Here is a 15568-nt window from a genome sequence, read left to right on the forward strand (position 1 = left end):
GAGATATTAGGAAATGCATGGCATGCCAAAGAATGGGGCCAGAATGCCCATGATTTTGCCAGTATAAGCCAAATTATCCCAAGTTAAGGCAGCCAACTGACCTCCCCTCTTCCCAGGGAGCAGTCAAGGAAGGCTGACTTGTAAGGGGAGATTATTGTTAGCACTGTTCTACCAGAGAAGTTTCAGTACCACACTTGCGATTGCGGAGGGTTGGGAGGAAGGCTGTGTGGGTGTTTGGTGTAGCGCTGAAATGGTGAACAGCAACAAAACTACTTGCTGCCAGGTGGCATTCTGCCCCTGGTGTGGTGGTGGGTGGTTGTGGCATTCATTGCTAGAGATATTTTTGGGAGGAAAAGCATGTTTTGTTGGTTCAGAAGGAAATTTAAGTCTTAAAAGAGAAAAAATGAATTTATAACATTATTAACAGTAAATTAACTTAAATCATTACATTTGTGCTCAAAATGCATTTTTTAACACCTTTAACTCCCTCGATTTTGTCAACATTAGCTGGAGTTTCAGTTTTCAAGAAAACACACATGTTCATATAGGTTTATATATCTGAGACTGACTACATATTTCTCTTCTTATTGTTTCTGTCCTTTTGACAATAGATTTAAGCACTTCAAGAATAAAAGAATCAAATGTCAACTTCTTTATAATTCTTGTAACAGCCAACTTGAGTCTTCTGTGCTTATTATGCCATTTTAAATGACTGATTTGCCAGGGAATAGACCCAAGATGGCAGATTAGAGACAGCCCTGCTGAATGCTCAACATTCCCCTCCAAACGACTTTAAAATAACATCTTAAATCAAATTTTGGAGTTGCAGAGCCAACAAAAGGTCAGGGTGAGATTTTTTTCTGACCTAAGAAAACTTAGTACATTGGCAGGAGACGTTTCTAACACCAGAGTAGGGGACTCTCTAGAGCCAGCTGCAACAGTGCCCATAGGAGCAGCAGCAGCTCCAGGAGCTCTCAACCTAGAGGTAGTGATGGAGTCAGAACGATCATACAGTGGGTCCCTCACTGGCACTGGGTGTAGCTGGCACTGATTGGGAACTCTGTTGCCCATAAGCAATTCTGGATCACAGCTCCAGGGCAGAGAGGAGTGTTGGGGGTCAAGCTCCCAAGCTGAATGGAAAAGTTGACATTGAAGCAAAGGACATTTAAACAAGCACAAAAACGTAAACATGAAAGAGTAATCATAAGAGTCTCAATAAAGACGAACTTTATATACCTATATGGGAAGATAATGCATATAACTCCTAAGAACTTTATCATTATTGAAGCAGTTAAAAGGAGTTTATATAGACAGAAGGCATATGATGTGAGTCAGTTATTTTAGAATGGTCGAAAAATAAAGGGATAAGAAAGAGATATGCACTGGGAGAAGGGAAAGGGTAAAGGAGAGATAGAATGGGGAAAATTTTCTCAAATAAGAGAGGCATGCAATGAAGAGCTTTTACAGCAGAGGGGAAAACATGAGGGATGATGTGGTAGGCCATGCTTGAACCTCAGTCATCAAAACTGGTTCAAAGAAGGAAGCATACACACACACACACACACACACACACACACACACACACGTATGTAGAAATGTAACTTACCTGATAGGGAAATAGGAGGGGAAGGGGATAAAAGAAAGAGGGAGGTGATAAAAGGGAGGACAGATTAAAGGAGGCAGTAGTTAGAAGCAAAATAGACTACTCTAGCAGGGACAGGATAAAAAGAGAAAGATAAGAAGAAACAAAAGAAAATGGTATGTAGGGAAATACACAATAATCTTAACTGTGTATGTGAATAGGATGAGCCTCACCCATAAAACAGAAACACATGAAGAATGGATCAGAAAATAGAATCTAAGAATATGTTGTTTAAAAGAGATGCACTTGAAGCAGAAAGACACACAGAGTTAAAAGAAAAGGCTGCAGCAGAATCTAATGTGCTTCAACTGAACCAAAAAAAGACAGGGGTAGCATCGTGATCTCAGACAAAGGAAAAGCAGAAATAGACCTAATTAAAAGGGATAATCAGGGAAACTCCGTTTTGTTATAAGGTACTGTAGATAAAAAAAAAATAATATCAAAACTTTTAAAGAAAGTTTCTCTGATAAAGGTCTCAATTCTTAAATATATGCTGAGTATAGAACTGAGTCAAATTTATAAAAATAAGAACCATTCCCCAATTGATAACTCGTCAAAGGATATAAACAGGCAGTTTTCAGAAGTAGAAATCGAAGCTGTCTCTAGTCATATAAAAATACTCTAAATTACTATTGATTATAAAAAAGAAAATTAAAACATCTATCAGAAGTGACAAATACTTGAGGGGATAAGGGAAAATATGGCTACACTAATGAACTGTTGGTGAACTCTTAGGAACTGGTCCAAACATTCTGGAGAACAGTTTGGAACTAGGTCCAAAGGGCTATAAAACTGTGCCTACCCCTTGACCCAGCAATACCACTACTAGATACGTATCCTAAAGAGATCAAAGACAAAGGAAAAAAGACCCATATAGGTACCAGAATATTTAAAGCAACTCTTTTTGTGGTGGCAAAGAATTGGAAATCAAGAGGATGCTCATCTTTTGGGGAATGGCTGAAAAAGTAGTATGTGATTGTGATGGAGCACTGTTGTGCTGTGGGAAATAGCAAGGTAGGGTTTTTCAGAGAAATATGATAAGTCCTATGTGAACTGATGAAAAGTGAAGTGAGTAGGGCAGGCAGATCATTGTGCACAGTAACCTCCTCACATCCTCAAAGTTAATTTTTGATATTGACGTTGTCAGTCTTGGAATCCTATTGATTTACTTAAATCCAATTTTTAAAATTAGGTTTGAACATATTTTCTACCACTAATTCCACTAATTGATTTAGTATAATAGTAATAATTCATTTACATAGTATATTATGATTTGAAAAAAAGCATTTTAAGTATCTTGTTTAATTATTTGGACTTGTGATTTCATTTATAGGAAACTCCCTTTATTAGTTAAGTATTTTGCATCAGGCTTAGAGTTGCTTAGATAAGTAACTTATTCAGGGTTCCACAACCAGTATATTATCACAAGCAGGATGAAGTGAAGACTTCCTAGTTCTGATACAGGCTATTCTTTGCCACACTGCCTCTCATCTCATTAAGCAACAATAATAATTAAAATGTTCATAGACCATTAAGGTATAGAAAGCATGTACCTCATAGCAACCCCTGTGGTATAAGTTATGTAAGCATTATTCTCCCACTTTATACATGAGGAAACTAAGGCTAAATTAATTTGTTACCAGTGAGCTCCTAGTTGCCAAATCCAGTGGCTTTTACTCAATCCTTAGTCTCCTCAACCTTTCCATAGTCTTTGACATTGTTGATCACCTGTCCTCCTTGATACTCTCTTTTCTTTAGGTTTTCTCTCCTGGTTCTCATCCTATCTGTTTAATGGCTCCATATTAATAATCTTTGTTGGTTTCTCATCTAGATCACATCCTTTAACCCTAGGTATTCCACAGGGTTCTGCCCTTCTTTTCTTCTCTGTACATTACTTGGTAATCTCATCAGCTCCCATGAATTTAATTACAGTCTCTCTGTTGACGACTCAGATCTACCTAGCCTACTCCAGCCTTTCTGCTAATTTCCAATCGTGTATGTCCAACAACATTTTGTACATCTTGAGCTGGATGTCCATTAAGATATCTTAAGCCAAACATGTCCAAAGCTGTATTCATTATCTTTTCTCCCTAAATACTCTCATCCTAACTTCTGTATTACTGTGAAGGTCAACACCGTACTCCAGTTTTCACAACCTAGACGTCATCCTCAGTTCCTCACTATCTTTTATCTTCCATATACAAGCTGTTCCCAAGGCCTGCCAATTTCACATTTGAAATATTTTTAGAACATGCCACTCTCTCTCCTCTGATACTACCACCACTCTACCACTTATCACATCAAACCTTGATTATTGCAATAGCCTGCTTGTGGGTCTACCTGCCTCAAGTCTCTCCCCATGTAGTCTATTTTGCATTAAGCCGCCAAAGTGATTTTCCTAAAATGCAGGTTTGACCATAACACTTCCCTACTCAGTAAACTACAGTGCCTCCCAATACCTTCCATAATCAAATTCAAACTCCTCTGCTTGGTATTCAGAGCCCTTCATATCCAGCCTGTCTACTTTTCCAGTCTCATATCTTATTCTTTGCCATATGCTCTTTGATCCAGTGACACTGGTCTCTTGGCTGTTCCAGAAACAAGGCACTCTATTTCTTATCTCTAGGCATTTTCTTTGACTGTCTGTCCCTCATGCTTAGAATGTTCTCCCTCCTCATCTCTACCTATGGATATTCTTCAATCCCAACTAAAAGCCTGTCTTCTACAGGAAGTCTTTCCCAACCACTCTTAATTCTAGTGACTTCTCTCTTTTATTCAGTTCCTACTTATCCTGTATAGAACTTGTTCTTATATATTTGTTTGCTTGTTGTCTTTCTCATTAGATTTAGACCTCCTTGAGAGCAGGGACTGTCTTTTGCATTTTTTAATATTGTTTGTGCTTATCACAGTCCCTGGTACATAGTAGGTACTTAATAAATGCTTATTGACTAACAAAATTTTTGAGATTGACTACTGATAGTTAAGAGAATTGAGCCCTGAAATTATCAGCCTGAATCTTTGGAGTTGCCCAAGTCATCCCATATAGCAATCCCTGACCTTATGAACTCTGTTAGACAAGGCAGGATAGATGATGACACTCTATCCTTCATGACACTCTGCATAGGAAGAAAGAATCAGACCCCAGTAGTGGCAGTTGTTTTATCTAAGCATAGAGTATGTAACAATTGACTCTTAGAGTACAGAGTAGACAAAGAATTGGGGCCCAGAAGCCCTGGTCAAGGGTGGGAGCAGTGGGCACAGACATGAACCATAGTGACTCTGGGCAGGAGTCAGAGTGGCAATAGGCACAGATGTAGGATTCAGTGGCAGTGGCCAGGGGGCTGCAGGTATGGATTCAGGCCCCAGTGGTGATATGGTGGGCATGGATGTGGGCTCTGACAATGGAATTATCAGTCAGTGGGCAGGGATGTGGGCTCCATAGGCAATGCCAGCCCAGTGTCAGAAGAGTGGGCACTGGCATAACAATGGCAAAAGACAGGCATACAATAATCCATTATTTACTGTAATCCACAACTAATTGACCCCTCTAGCAATACAACGGTGATAATCACACAATTCTTCCCAAGGGGAAGGCTTGGAGAACCAAGAAGTGGCATTATTAGGAGAGAGGTTGGTCCAAAATCAGATCAGTAACCTGGTATTTTAGGTTAGAAATTAGGGCAAAATAAGACACTCATAGATCATCCAAAAGTTAACGTAAAGATATGTCTTTAGTCATATTCAACAAAGATAAGGGTTTTAGGAGATTTGACACTTTGAGTTGAATCAGCTGAATGACACTTCCTCTTCTGAATGTTTTAATATGATCTACTAGCTAAGCATCAGAGAGCACTTGGAACTCCTAGTGGCTTCTTTGTATTCCAATGTATAACATGAGGAGATGATGTTAAAAGTCTTGAGACTTTGTTCACCTGAGATACTTATGTCTCAAGGATGGTCCCATTTTTTTTTTTTTAAGGAGAAATTAACCCAACTTGCAAGGGGTTAGGATATTGCTTTTACCAGTCAGCATCCTCTTGATGTGCTTTTGATATACTCTATGACCGCAGAATACATTGGGACTATTACCTGTCTTGTTCAGAACTTGGCAATATCATCTGTCATATTACACTAATGATTTATATTGAGTTTGCAGTCCTTGTCAGACCCTCTAGGTCATTTTCACATATATTGTCTTATATTCCTCCCTCCTATACTGCTGCAGTGAATCTTTTGAACCCAGATGCACATTCTTCCCTATTAAATTTTATCTTTCTTCACTAAAGTCCAGCTCCTATTCCCTATTGTTTTGGCACATATGAGATGTGGCTATTGATTCTTAAAAACTATACCAGGAAAAATAAATGGTCTTCTAATGCTAACATCCTTAAAAAAGCTTAAGTATAGGACCAGCAGTGAATTGGCATCCAAGATCCAGACTTGTAAAGTTGTAGAGGCTCATTTCCAGAAATTTTGCCTCTAGATAATAATTCTTTTTGCCAGAGTAGTTCAGAAGTACACCTGTGTTTGGAGGATTTTTAATCTGTATCAGTAGAAGAGGAACCCATGCCAATGAAATCAGAGATTGAAGCTGGAGCAGGGTTTCTCTTATTGGAGTTAACCCATTATTCTAGTCTGTTGAGAATGAAAGCAAGAATAACATGATGTGAGGAATACCAGGCATGGTTTTAGGAAGAACAGAATATTTTTGTTTGGCTAGATCGTAAGGGATTGAAGAAGAGGAATGAGAGTTAAATCTGGAAGCTCAGAGTAGAAAGCAATATTCATGGTTTTGAATTCCAGGTAAGGAATCCAGATATAGTTCATTGAACATTAAGAGACCATCAAAGATTTTTGAGTAGGGGAGTATTGTGATCAGAGCTGTGCCTTAGAAGATTGTGTGTAATGGATTGGAGAAGAAAGTCATTGGAGACGGGGATTGGATTAGCAATCTAAGGCAATAGTTGAGGCAGGAAGTAATGAATTAGAATTATAGTATTGGTAGGTAGGGATAGCAAAGAAATGAAAAGTGAAAGAGAGAGAGAAAGAGAGAGAGAGAGAGAGAGAGAGAGAGAGAGAGAGAGAGAGAGAGAGAGAGAGAGAGAGAGAGAAAGAGAGAGAAAGAGGCAGAGGCAGAGGCAGAGACAGAGACCTTTCTATCATTTACTATACTCAGGTTAAAGTTTATTTAAAAGTAAAATAAAAATTCTGTATTTCACTATTATACTTCACAATGTAATGGTAATGATCATACAAAGTTTGTTGGGATCTTGGAATTATAAATTGCAAAATGTTAATCATTTTAACAGCTCCAGACTAGATTCCATCTGTAAATGTGAAGGCTAATTTAAAAAGCTCAATGAATATTAGGGTCAATTTCTTTTTTTGACTCTTCACATACATATGTTTAAATGTGAATTTTATTTCTAAGCATGTTAAATACACAAATTTCAGAGTTTAAAACTTTTATATTTGATAATCTACATGAAAAAGTTAAAATTGGATAGGGCTGTTAAACTAACATATTCTCATGTTTTGATTCTGCTAAGTCAGAATTTTGTATTTATTAGATTATTGTTTATTACCATGGAAATAATTTTGTTTCATTTCAATTTCATGGCAGGATCAAACAGCAGGATCTAATGGACCATGAGAGGTAAATTTGTTGTTTAAACAATGTTTATCTTTCTATTTTACAAACAGGCAAGATGAAAGTAAAAAAAAACAAAAACCCAACCCTCAGCTTAAGAACATGAATGGAAAGCAGTTGGAGAGAGAATTCAGATTTTAAAAATCAAAAAAGAATACTAGTAAGTGTCTGAGGCCAGATTGGAACTCAGAAAGATAGTTTTCCTGACTCCAGGCCCTATACTCTATCCACTACATCACATAGGTGCCCATAGCAGCCTGCTGTATATTCTTTATTAAGAAACAAAGCTTTTTCTTATTTCAAAAATGGTTTTTTCTTATTTCAAGAATTTGAAACTTTTAATGTTTCCTTAAAGACTTGAAATAATGCTTTCTTTTAATCTTTTACTATTTCTTAAAATTCATCACTTTTCATTTGCAAGGTGCTTTACCAAGCATGACATAATACTGCCATTTTTCAGGATGCTATTGTTGAAAGGTCTATTTATGTCTTTATTTAACTTTCATATGTGGTTTTAAAGGTACTGCAACTACACAATGCTAACGGTAGATAAGCAGAGTTTCTTGCGGATTCTCAAGTTAATGTTAGATAAATATGTTGGTGTAATCTTTCATTGCACTACTTATTTCTTCAATTTAATTTTCAATTCTAAATTCTCTCTCTCTGTGTACACACATGTACATATACACATGTATTATGTATATACATACAAATATATATATATGTATATCTCAATATGCACTGAGTCTATCATCTTTCTTTATGGCAATGGGTAGCATGTTTCATCATAAGTCCACTGGAACTGTGGTTGATCATAGTGTGGATCAGAATTACTAAGTCTTTCCAAGTTGTTCATCTTTTTAGTATTGTTATTGTCCTAAATCTTTTTTTTTTCTGGTTCTGCCTATTTCACTCTATATCACTCCATATAGTTTCTCCAGGTTTCTCTGAAACCATTCCCTTCATCATTTTTTTTAACTGCACAGTAGTACTCCATTGTGTTTATATACCATAACTTATTCAGCCATTCTCCACTTGTTAGGTACCCTCTCAGTTTCCAATTCTTTGTCTTCACAAAAATGATTGATATAAATATTTTTAAACATATGGGTCCTTTTCTTCTTTCTTGATCTCTTTAGGGTATAGAACTAGTGGTGTTATCATTGGGTCAAAGGATATATGCAGTTTTAATAGCTTGTTTTGATATAGATCCAAGTTGCTTTTCAGAGTGACTGAATCAATTCATAGCTCCACCAACAGAGCATTAATGGATCTATTTTCTCACAGCCCCTCCAACATTTGTCATTTTCCTTTTTTTTTTTAATCAACTTTTATCATTCTGATGGGTGGTGAGTAGTGCTTCAGAGTTGTTTTAATTCCTCTAATTATTAGTGATTTAGAATATTTTTATATGTCTATTAATAGGTTGAATTTCTTCCTCAGAAAACTATCTATTCATATTCTCTGACAATTTATCGTTTGGGGAATGGTTCATTTTCTTATAAATTTGACTTTCCTCCCAATATATCTTTGAAATGACACTTTTATTAGAGAAACTTACTGCAAAGAATTTTTCTTGCCCATTTTCCTTCTTTAATATTTGAACTCCGTTGGGTTTTTTTGTATAAAATATTTAATTTTATATAATCAAAATTTTATATTTTATCTCCTGTGAACTTCTCCATCTCTTGTTTCATCATGAACTCTTCCTCTGTCTATAGATCTGACTGGTAATTTCTCCTGTTGAAGCCTAATTTGTTTATTATGCCACCCTTTTGTCTAAATTATGTACCGTTTTGGAGCTTAACTTTGTATATGATGTGAGTAATTTGTCTATATCTAGTTTCTGTTAGAATGTGTTCTAGTTTTCCCAATAGTTTTTGTCAAATAGTGACTTCTCTCAAAAACTGTGATATTTGGGTTTATCAAACAGTAAGCTAATGTGCTTGCTTGCTTTTATATATTGTATGCCTAGTCTGTTCCATTGATCAATATTTTTTTATTTCTTACACAGTACTAATTCTTAGATCTAGTACCATTAGACTCTTCCTTCCTTCCCACCTTTTTCAATAATTCCATAATTCTTATTTCTTTATGTCACTACTTTCCTATTGGATTAAAAAAAAAAAGAATTTGAAGGCTGATTCCAATTATTCAGAGAGCATATGACCTGAGATGTCTCAAAATGTAATTATCAGGTCACAAAAAAAACCATCCTGTAGGCTTTTAGTTGCTTTCATCATGAAGAAATGAGGAGTAAGATTTCTCAGTGAGGCAAAGATTTGCACTGTGTAAAGTCCAGTGTTAATATTGAGGCAATATGTGCTATGTATTTCTGAATTTCAAACTGGTTCTGAATAAGTTATTATTAAGGCACATTTCGAATTTGTTTCAGTCTTGACATATTTCTTGGTAGCAGCAAGCAATAGCTATTAGGATAAAACAGTCTTTGTTGAGCTGTATTTATCTGCATGTAATAATGTAGACAGTTATTGAGTCCTATAATTTTGTCCTTTTATTTTGAGGCAAGAAAATGTACTTATTTTGGGTGATGATACTAAGAAAAGCTAGTTTTATAGGATCCATAGCTTTGAGAGGTTATAATTTAGGACATAGGCAGGGGTGGTCAGGGGAAATGAGCCAAAGTTAAAAGCCTTTTCTGTGCCATTGCATCTGTAACCATCCTCAAAGTACTCTGCACTTTATGTCACAAAAAGCCTCCAATCCTCTGGGTAAATGTTATCTGCAGGAACCTCATCATTTCTGAAAACAGTTCTTTTATTCTTGTGGTTTGTGACCAAGAAATACAAATAATAGCATTCTCTTCTACCCTTTCAGGATGAAATATGGGTATAGGGAACATTGTTGAATAGGTTTCTTGGGCTTTAGATCAGCATAGCCAGCAAATACCAATTCATGTCTGACAGGGAGGCAGTGGCTTGCTATGTATGCCCTAGTGTTTGGTACATGTCTCTAATTGCTCACAGATCAACAGAGTCTCTATTGCCTTGTTTATCAAACAAGGGAATGAGCCCTTTATTTTTTGGGTAAGGAATATTTCATGTAGGAGTTTACATAAGTTTTATACAGAATTTTATCTCTTAAGGTTCATATAAGCTCTTATGAACTAAGATTTATATGGCTTCACTTAATCTTGGCAATCATGAAAATGGAAGAGGCCAGAGTGACAAGTTTGTAGAGATAAAGGGTAGGTGTGTTGTAAGGGAAAAGGAAATAATGGGAAATTAGTGGGAGTGCATAGATAAAGAGCGGGAGAGCAGGAAAGATTTTTACATTTAGCTTTTTGTTGCCAGCGTGGGAGGAAGATTAGAGGGGTGGTCCAGTCTTGGAATCAGAAATATGTGGGTTCTGGGTTTATCTCTTGCACTGTGTGCAACCTTTGACAAATTAGTCATTCAACCTCTCAAGTGCCCTGGGCTCTTTCAGACTACAAATTGCAGAACAGCTGCTAGTCTGCATTGGTAGAGGGATTTTCCCCACTGGGAGTTCTCCAAACTCACAAATTCACTGCTCCTGACCAAAAGAAAAAGATCTCTAGAGCCTGACCCAGAAACTGGGCTCTAGAAGGAGCTTTTTGAATTATATTGTTTTGCCTAAGCACAAAGGTTGAAGGCAGACAAGTTTTCTTTATTCTTGTGCCTCTTTCCTAGTTCATTCCAGCCTATATAATATTGCGGCATTTTTTCTTATCATCTCATACACATTTGATGCATAGAAATTGATTGATGCACACAAACACATAACACAGTCGTTCTCTCACAGGCTAAATGTGTTATGATTGCATTCTTTCTCTTTCTCATGTGCCCCCCCCCCCCACATCTTTACATGAATATTCACAAGGTTAGGTACCTAGTAAAGCTCTTAATTAATCTTTATGTGAAGAAGAGAGAAAAACAATATGATACTGTTTAATGAGCACTGACTGCTGAGTCAGTGTGCCCATACCTCAGCTATTTCTACCTTTGTTGTCTGGAGCAAATTATTACACCTATCACACCTTTGTTTTTTACTAGTAATCACAGCTTAGGCATCTTCTTTGAATCATTGTAACCGGAAGAAAGAGAAGAAAGTGAGGTTGGTGACCTTGCACAACCCACCCTCACTCAAGTCAAAGTCAACTGCAAGTCATGTCATCATCTTGATGTCATGGTTCTCTTGGAGAATGAAGGACAATGGCACACAGCAGCAACCAGAAGAAATGTGTTAGATGTTTCCATACTGGTAGGCACTGGGGAACAGCTCCGATGCTTGGGTGAAATATCATCATCTCTTTTTATGGAGCTTATACTCTAATACTTGACTAGTGTGTATTCTGTGAAAGCCAGTAGAGTATGTTATAATAATAAAAAAAAAAACTAGTGATCTGAAATAGCTACCTATATATATAGTATGTGAAAGAACCCCATATGGCTGCTCCAAGTGGTTTAGATTAATCAGGTAGCAAGCCTGAAAATACTTCTCGGTCAGTTTACATATAAACATACATTTAAGTACATCACATTTTCTCATTCCCTGATGTACTTGTTTCATAAAAAGAAGTCCACATTTGTTATCTCATTTTGGATTTTGGATTGTCTCAGTTTCGGATTGTAGTAGTAAGAAAAAGCTTGATTTACCTCATTTTGTATCAGCTCAAGTGATTTCATGAAAAATGAGTTTTTTTTTTCTTTTTGTTAATATTGGTGTGATGAATTTTATCTTTGGCCAGTAATTTATTCCTAGCATTTTAAATTTCTGATGACTTGATACAATCTCACAATATACCAGAGGCAAACCAGATGGCTGATTTCTGAACTGGTTTTATTGCTAATTAAAGGACTAATTTTTTCTCTCCCAAACCCAGTAGTGTGAATATATTTATTGTCAAAATATTCAATAGCTCGACAAGCTAAATTGGTCCAGGAAAACCTAATTGGGTGTTTTCCATCCCACATAACATCATGCTTATTTTTTAAGATAGCCAGGGGAATAGCTGTTAGTAAAGGTATTGATTACAAGTCTGCTGCTTAATAACAGGCAGCTGTGTATTAGACTAGCCATTCAAGAAGCTAAATTTCATAGAACTCGGATTTAAAGGAAAAAATAGAAAAGCAGACTGACTTACTGCTTTCACTTCTTCATCGTTTGCGGTTTTGCTTTTCTTCCATTATGAATGTATCATACTGTCAGAGGCCATGTAACTGTATCAATCATATATTGACGAAAGATCATTATTTAGCTTTAGCCATGTACCTAAAGTCAATGAGTATATAATTGGATAGTTAAAGTTTCTCCAAGAAAATTAGTTTCACTAAAATTGTCTGTTAAAGGTGTTCTTTAAAAAAATATTTATAGACTTTCTTGGCAGGATATTAACTTGACATGTAGAGCTGCAGAAAAATGTATGGTAACATCAAATACCTTTGTAACACTTAAGTGCGACAATAAGGTATCATTTTGTTTGTGAGAACCAGCCAACTAAACAATAACAACAAAACACAAGAAAATTTAACAATTTAAATTCTTTCATGCTAAAGAGTACTGAGGAATTCTCCAAGAGATGTTTGCAGTGTGACTATTTCACTGTCTCTCACCAATTTAACTTGTGCCTTCTATCCCAGTAATTCTTAATATTCCCCTCTATTTAAAGAACACGTCACAGTAAATGATCAGGTTACATCCAGAATGAGAACCATAAACAGTTTAATGTTATGAATGCATCATTTAGGGAAACATTTGATGTGAAATTGTGTGTGACCTCTGATTAACTTCTAATCACTTGTTATTAAACTTCTAGGCTCCTGCTTACAGAAGAGGATTTTTTACTAGAAACTCCATTTCATACTGACTTATTACACTTCCTTTTGGGCACTTGTCCTTGGCATTCTCTTTTCTAGGTTTCCATTACATGTTTCTGTCCTGATTCTCTTCCTCCCTGGCCACTCCTCTTCTAGGTCATGCTCATTAACCTTGGGTGTCCCTCAAGGCTCTGTCCTGAGTCCTCTTCTCTTTTCTTTTTATGTTGTTTCACTTGGAGCTCTTATCAGCTCCCACGGATTCAGGTACCATCTTCATGTTGTTGATTCTTAAGTCTACTTATCCAGCCCTAACCTATCTGCACATCTCCAACTTTGTAGCTTCTACTGCCTATTGAAAATCTTGACTAGATGTACCAAAGATATTTTTAACTCAGCATATTTAAAACTGAAAGCATTATCTTTCTGCCCAAACCCATGCTTTTTAAAAAATTTACCATCATTCTCCCAGTCACTGTAATGCTAACTATAAGATTTTAAAGATCTTCTCTAACCATTAATGGGCCTTCTCATTAAGGAAAGCTTGATTAGAGGAGGACCATACCTTTTGTTAATTTTCTAATGAGGCACTGGTTCTCAAGTTTGTGATGTCCTCTGCCTCTGAAAAATGTATAAATACTCTGAGGTAAGGTTTCACTTTGGGGCTTATTCATTGGACATGTTTGTTTGACCAGATGAGACTCTGGGCAGCAGCTAAGGAGTCCCCACCCTCTCCCGTCCCCACTTTGAAAACCAGATGTTGGTGCTTCTCTCTCTGGTAACTATGTATGTATGGTCTGACAGTTATCTGTCTGTTATCTGTCAGGCAGTTGGAAGCCCTGTCTGTTGATTTTGATATGTCTGTATTTTCTCTGAAGTTCAGAGTGCTGATTTTTTTGAACTAAGTGAGTGATACATTTGCTTGATTAAAGTGACTGTTGACCCTTCCAAATTTGCCCTTCCTTTTAGAAAAGTAGATCTAAGAAGCTGTGACAGCAGACCCTCTTGTGTATGTTGGGGTCCTTGCTGATATAGTCACTCAGGCTTACAACCAACCTATTATCCTTGACTCCTTATTCTTTCTCCCCTGACATATTCAATCTGATGCCAAAGTCTATTGATGTTGCCTTGTTAGCTTTCCTTCCTTCCTTCCTTCCTTCCTTCCTTCCTTCCTTCCTTCCTTCCTTCCTTCCTTCCTTCCTTCCTTCCTTCCTTCCTTCCTTCCTTCCTTCCTTCCTTCCTTCCTTTCTTTTTTCCTCTTCCCTCAGTCCACATAGGGTATCATCCCCCAACCTATGGGTACTCTTCCTAAAGGAATGTAAATTTTGATCCCTGAAACCTTTTCTCTTAGGGACCATGCCTTAAACCCAAATCACTCTGGCTCTCATTGATTGGCTAAAAATAGGTCCCAGACCAGGCCCCACTTGGTCATTGTTTGGGCCAAGATTGCTCAGAGTGAATGTAAATAGCAATTACTTCTTTTTTGACCAGAAACATAGAGGGTCTTTTCCTCCCACATGGATATTTTTATTAGATGAAGAGGTCATTCTCTGCCTCATTTCTTGCCTAGCCTTAATCACCAAATGAGGTTGCCTCAGTCTGAGATCTGTTAAAAACCTTAGCTTAAAAAGGCCAAGGTCTCCCACTGCATTCAGGACCATCACCAGCACCCAGATGACTACAGAGGAGAGAGTGAGGCTGGTAACTTTGTACAGCCCTCTCTCACTTGTATCTAGTTCACTTCTTTGTCATGGCATCACCTCCCTGAAGTCAAGGTCATCTTCCAAGAACAAAGGATGTACAACTTATACCCACTTTTCTCTCCTGGTACTTTTATCACCTCACACCTGGACTCTTAAAATAACCTACTAATTGTTCTGCCTGCCACAAGATTTTCCCCCACCCTACTCCATTCTCTACTCAGTTGTTAGTATCCTAAAGCACAAGTCTGACCTTGTAACTTCCTTACTCAATAAACTCCAGTGACTCTCTGTCACATCTAGGATCAAATGTAAAATCCACACTTTGGCCTTTAAAGCCCATCATAATCTGCCCCTTCCGTATCTTTCCAGTCTTCTTACACCTTATACCCTCCCACATTCTCTGTGACCTAGTGGCTGACCTCATTGCTGTTACTCACACAAGACACTCCATCTCCAGACTCTGGACATCTTTACTGGCTGTGCCCCATATCTGGAACACTGTTCCTTGTATTCTCTACCTCTTGGCTTCCTTGAAGTTCCAGTTAGAATCTTACCTTCTATTAGAATCTTTTCCATATACCCCTTAATTCTAGTGTGTTCCATCTGTTGATTATCACTAATTCGTTCTGAATATAGCTTGTTTGTACATAATTGTTTGAATATTGTCTTTCAGCTTAGACTGTGAGAACCTTGGGAGCAGGGACTTTCTTTGCCTTCCTTTCTCCAGTACTTTAGCACTGTGCCTGGCACATAGCTGACTGATGATGCCCTCTTCTTT

The 15568-nt window shown here is 37.2% G+C and overlaps 1 long non-coding RNA gene across 4 annotated transcripts in view; it reads right to left on the reverse strand.

Annotated features, from left to right (window-relative positions):
• The window catches only part of LOC140533372 (uncharacterized), an 88608-nt gene extending 73303 nt beyond the window's left edge, over positions 1-15305 (reverse strand). For 2 of the 4 annotated variants that reach the window (XR_011976900.1, XR_011976897.1), the window contains exons 1-2: positions 15228-15291; positions 12418-12545 (exon numbers count right to left, since the gene is read on the reverse strand). This is a non-coding gene — a long non-coding RNA (uncharacterized lncRNA). Of the gene's footprint in view, positions 1-12417; positions 12546-15209 lie in introns of all 4 variants that reach the window. The other 2 variants (XR_011976898.1, XR_011976899.1) reach the window with 2 other exon arrangements.
• Between the last annotated feature and the right edge of the window lie 263 nt (positions 15306-15568).

Source organism: Notamacropus eugenii, chromosome 3 (genome assembly GCF_028372415.1).
Source record: "Notamacropus eugenii isolate mMacEug1 chromosome 3, mMacEug1.pri_v2, whole genome shotgun sequence".
NCBI lineage: Eukaryota > Metazoa > Chordata > Mammalia > Diprotodontia > Macropodidae > Notamacropus > Notamacropus eugenii.